General features: G+C 54.6%; 1 protein-coding gene across 1 annotated transcript in view; it reads right to left on the reverse strand.

Annotated features, from left to right (window-relative positions):
* CCR6 (C-C motif chemokine receptor 6) overlaps positions 1 to 2811 on the reverse strand; it is a 27363-nt gene extending 24552 nt beyond the window's left edge. The window contains exon 1 of the mRNA XM_040448687.1: positions 2612 to 2811. The gene's annotated coding sequence lies outside the window, so the exon portion shown is untranslated. The remainder of the gene's footprint in view (positions 1 to 2611) is intronic.
* Between the last annotated feature and the right edge of the window lie 2434 nt (positions 2812 to 5245).

Raw genomic sequence — 5245 nt, forward strand, 5'->3', positions numbered from 1 at the left:
ACTGGCCTGTCCCTACAGTGACCCGTCCCTACACTGGCCTGTCCCTACAGTGACCTGCCCTACACTGGCCTGTCCCCACAGTGACCTGCCCTACACTGGCCTGTCCCTAACCCTGGCCCATCCCTACACTGGCCTGTCCCTACAGTGACCCGCCCCTACACTGGCCTGTCCCTACAGTGACCTGTCCCTACACTGACCTGTCCCTAGACCCTGGCCCGTCCCTACACTGGCCCGTCCCTACACTGGCCCATCCCTAGACCCTGGCCCGTCCCTACACTGGCCCATCCCTACACTGACCCGTCCCTACGGCTGAGGCTCCATGAGGAGCCCCCACCCCTGCAGGCCCGGTGGGGCCTGCGATCCCGCAATCCTAACACCACGCTTGAGCAGGAAGGGTCCACACGGCCTCCGCTAAGTGCTCCGAGTTTGCATTCAGGAAGCTCATGGTGTCCTGGCCCCCAGGACTTCAGCCGCGGCACAGCGAGGAGGAGGGCGTGCCCGGGGCTGGGAGGAGCCCAGAGTGCTCCCCACCTGGAAGGTCGCGGATCGCGGGAGAAGGGCGCTGAGCGGGGAGGCGCAGAGCCCCCGCTTCTGGGACCCCCCCCACCCCCGCGTGGGCGGGGACCCTCCGCCAGGGAGGCCGCCGGCCCTGCCTCGGTTTCCCCCCTTTGCAGCCTCTGCCTCTCTCCTCGCTTCTCTTCCTCCGACTTCTCGCCCTTCCTCCCCCGCCGCCCGTCTTTCGCACCTGTGTTCTTTGTCTGTTCGGTGCTGTTTCGACACACCCGCTCCCTCCTTCTTCCTCCAAACGAAACAAGTTTTGAAAGGCAAGAAGGAATGTCTGTGTTTCCGAAACAGGCCTCTCTGCCACGGAACCCTTCTCGGATTTTAAGCCCTGTCCTTGGCCATCTGAGCTCTGACCACGGACCTGAGCACCGAGCCTCCCTCCCTCCGCGACTCGGCGGTGCCCGGCGGTTCCACGTGACTCCAACGAAGGGCGATCGTTGGCAACTTTGCGCCGAAAGCCGAGACCTGGTCGTCGAACGCGAACGCGCCGGCTCGACCGGGCCGCCGGCCAGCCCCGCCCCGGTGTCCCCGCGGTCCCCAGCGCGGGGAGCCTGCGCTTCTGTCGCATCGCGCCCACTGCCCGGGCACCGGCTGTTCGCCCCCCGGGGCCCCGCCCATCAGTCGGCCCGACGCGACCCCCGGCGACGTGCGTGGCGCCGTCCTGTCTGTCCTTCGGGATCCGTCCCCTCCCCTCCCCCCCCCAGGCCCTTGACGGCTGCCGTCGGCCTGCGGCTCTCAGGGTCTGACTCAGGCACTTGACCTTTCCACTTCGGGAAGCCAAACAGCCTCACTTATCAGAACTGCGCCTAAAATGAGAGTCGGCGCATCTGAGTGTGCACCTGAGGGTCTCCCCTGGGAAAAAAACTCACAAGGTTGAGGTCCGGGCTCAGCGGGACTTAATTTGGTTGCGCAGCCTCTCTCTGCGGCTTCATTTCCTCTTTCTGAGTCTGCCTTAGGGACCTGATATTATTAGATGAGAGACCTCCAGGTAAGGGACGGCTCAGAAGGTCTGAGACATGTAATACGGGCAAACACAAGGCAAGACCCAGGCAGATGTCCCCAGCATCGTTGTGTAAATGCAGCAACGGTAGTTTTTTAATGGCATCAACACCGTAACCCACAACACGGTGAAACCATTTGTCACCCATTTGTCACTTTCGCCTGGAAGAGATGTTATCACAAGAATATCTTCCCATGAATTAGACCATGGGGAAGCCTCTTGGGCCACACCCAGGAGGACGTGCCCATACGAACGCGTGTTCACGGGTGGCCCCGCGCCCCCCAGCCGAGCTCCCTCCAGGCTCCCCCACCCCTCCTCCTGCCATCAGCCCTGCTGGCCAGCACCCTTCTCTCTCCTCCTGCCTCCCCCACCCCTCCTCCTGCCATCACCCCTGCTGGCCAGCACCCCTCTCTCTCCTCCTGCCCCCCACCCCTCCTCCTGCCGTCACCCCTGCTGGCCAGCACCCCTCTCTCTCCTCCAGGCTCCCCCACCCCTTTCTCCAGTCGTCCATGTCACTCCCTCCCTCACACAGCCTCTCCCCTCCTCTGTACTCCATCCACGCGGACACACAGCAGCACCCCGTGTTGTAACACAGCCCATGGCGTGCGCGGCAAGTCAGGGACACTGTGTGGGGCTTGGGTTCGTAGAGTGTGCCTCTCTCCCTTACAGTGATGGCTCATGCCCATGATTGCTCCTAGTTTCCTAGGCTCCTGGCCAATGCTACGGGCCTCTCAGTGGGCAAGCCCCCGGGCAACAGGTCACAGGCAGCTGAAGGTCGTGTCTGACGTCTCTGTGAGACAGAAAGAGCACCGACGCTGGCATCAGACAAATCTGGACCCAAATCCCTCCACTGCCCCACACTGACGGGGTGACTTTGTCCAAGTCCCGAATCACACCCGCCTCCCAGGACCGTCATCGGAACTTGAGGATATCAACTTTGCAACGTTATTTTTTTTTTTTTTTTTTTTTACCTTCAAGGCATTAAACAGTTATTAAGACAACACAGGTACGACATTTTCTAAATTCCAAAACAAACCAGAAACTTACCAGTGGGAGAAGGAGCTCTTTGTTCCACAAAGAAGCGGCCACTGCCTCTTCCCCTTCAATCTCAGATTTCTTAAATCGTCAGGGTTCTCTTCACCGGCGTAAACACCCTGGCCTTCTTGCCACGTAAGACCGCGTGGATGCTGTCCCGCCCAAGGACCCCTGCGCCCTGGGTGTCCTCGCGCTCACTGCCGGGCGACCTTCCCGAGCGACGGCTCTCTCATTCTTGGCCCACATGCTGGGCGGTGTGGTGAACTGCCTCACCACAAATTTTCTTCTTCCAGAACATACTTCAGATCACACAGAGGTAACAAATAACGTGGAGGAAGGAAGACAAGTTTATGCAAGTAGGTCACTTGATAATCTCAATTTTAGATACACATTCTTTTTGTTTCAGAATTATTAGTCTGTGGAATATCTTTTCATTCTTCTTGGAAATTCCAAATCAATGAGAATAATTCTAAAGTTCTCTGAAAAGCTCCACACAATACCTAATGAACTTTATAATCGACTACCCACGTTCCTGTTCTGAAAAGAACAAAAAGCCTGAAAGAAAATATGAGTGATGCTTTTGCAGGTAAAAATACAACGAATAGAGAATCAGTGTGTCACAAACATTACCGGCCAGTGATCACCTCAGAAAGAAGGCATCACCCAGTTGCAAAGGAGAAATTCCCCCCTGTTGTTTTCCTAGCTGTCTTCTGCAGCATGTGGCCATCATATCACAACTTGACCTATTTAAGGAGAGCAGAAACCTGAGTTTTCGTATCCCCAGAGCAACTGTCAAAATTCAGTTTGGGGACAGCCCTGTAATTTAAGGGGCAATCTGAGTTACCGTCTCTACCTATCTAAAATGGGCATTATTCAAGCTATAGAGGCCCCAGGAAAGGTCCCAGCTCGACCATTGATATAAAACACAGGACTCTGTTGGGCAAAAGTGATAATACACACCCCTGGTTCCTCTGCTTCCTTTCTTTTTCAGAGGATAATTGGTAGTGTTGTTAATGTCAATTAACACTTGTATAGACACAAATTAGAAGGTATTTTTCATGTTTATCATTTCGTTTCATCCTGACAAACAGCTTCCATAAAGTGTTTTACGAATAGAAATGTTTTACAGATGGGGGGGGGCCTGGGTAGCTCAGTGGGTTAAGGTCTGACTCTTGGTTTGGGCTCAGGTCATGATCTCGTGGTTTCATGAGTTCGAGCCCCGCATCCAGCTCTATGCCATCACCGTAAAGCCCGCTTGGGAGCCCTACCCCCAGCCCTCTGCCCCTCCCTCACTTGCACTGTCTCTGTCTCTCTCGAAGTAAATAAATAAAAGCAAAAGACAAAAAAAAGAAATGTTCTACAGATGGGGCACGTAAGAAGAAATTAGCACGTAGATGTTAATTTATGTTAACATTCCAGGTTAACGTGAAGTGATTTGCCCGAGTCTGTACATCAGGAATAGTGGCCTCAAAAAGCAAGCCCCAGGTCTTCTCAGTCTCCTTACACCATATTTGTGGAAGGAAACACTTACTGAGCACCTGCTACACGTCTGGCACTTTTCTAGGCAAAAGGGTTACAGCAGTGAATAAAACAGACAAAATCCTTGAGCCCGTGGGATTCACATTCTAGTCATGGGAGCTGGACAATGAACAAACTAAATAAAAAGATATACAGTATGGTGGATGGTGGTAAGCTCCAGGGAGAAAAATCAAGCAGGGGGGTCAGACAGGGACCGTCGAGGCCATTTCAAGTAGAATCACCAGGGCAAGTTTCACTGACAAGGCACGACTTAAGGGGAGCCCTGAGGGAGGAGGAGGGGGGGTGAGTCATACGTTCACCTGGGGAAGGAACATTCCAGGATGAAGGAACAACAAAGACCGCGTCCCTGCAGCACACGTGTCCCGGACATGCTCGAAGCCAGTGTGGGTGGGGTGGGCCAGGGGAGGCCGACCGGAGTTGAAGTCAAAGAGGTGACAGGAGCCAGGTCGTGGGGCCGTGCCGTCCAAGGTGATGACTTCACCTCTGCCTTCCCGTCAGAGAACAAGTGGACCATCCCAGCGGCGATATTTAGCACATACATGTTTATGGAGCCAGAGAGCGCGCGGGGCCGGACGTGGACTGTCTGGGTTCATGGGCTTATGAGGTCACCAAGGGAGTGGGTGTGGATGGACAAGAGAAGACGCCCAGGGTCTGAGAATTGGAGGCCAAGTGCAAATGTGTCTCCAGAAGGGGAGAATAGTCAACCATGTCAATGCTGCCGGCAAATCAAGCAACACAAAACTGAAAAAATTGACCACCAGACCATTTAGCAACATGCAAATCCCTGCAACCTCAACGTGGGTTCTGTCGAGTGGTGTAGGGGAAAAAAATCTGACTGGAAGAGAGTTAAAAATAGAGAATACAGACGTTTATCTCAGGGAGTTTGCATGAGGGAAAGAGAAATAGGCAGCAGCTAGATATGACACTAGAGTCAAAAATATTTGGTTCAGATGCAAGAAATAAGGGAGAGGTTTGCACATTGGTGGGAACGGCCCAGTAAAGAAGAAAACGTTGACGACGCAAGAGAGGGAGACGTGCTCACTCTCCATCACCGAGGAGACCGAGGTGTCTGGGAGAGAGGGCGGGGAGGCCCGGGGCGGGCGAGGA

Source organism: Herpailurus yagouaroundi, unplaced genomic scaffold (assembly GCF_014898765.1).
Source record: "Herpailurus yagouaroundi ecotype Mexico unplaced genomic scaffold, PumYag 198, whole genome shotgun sequence".
Taxonomy (NCBI): domain Eukaryota; kingdom Metazoa; phylum Chordata; class Mammalia; order Carnivora; family Felidae; genus Herpailurus; species Herpailurus yagouaroundi.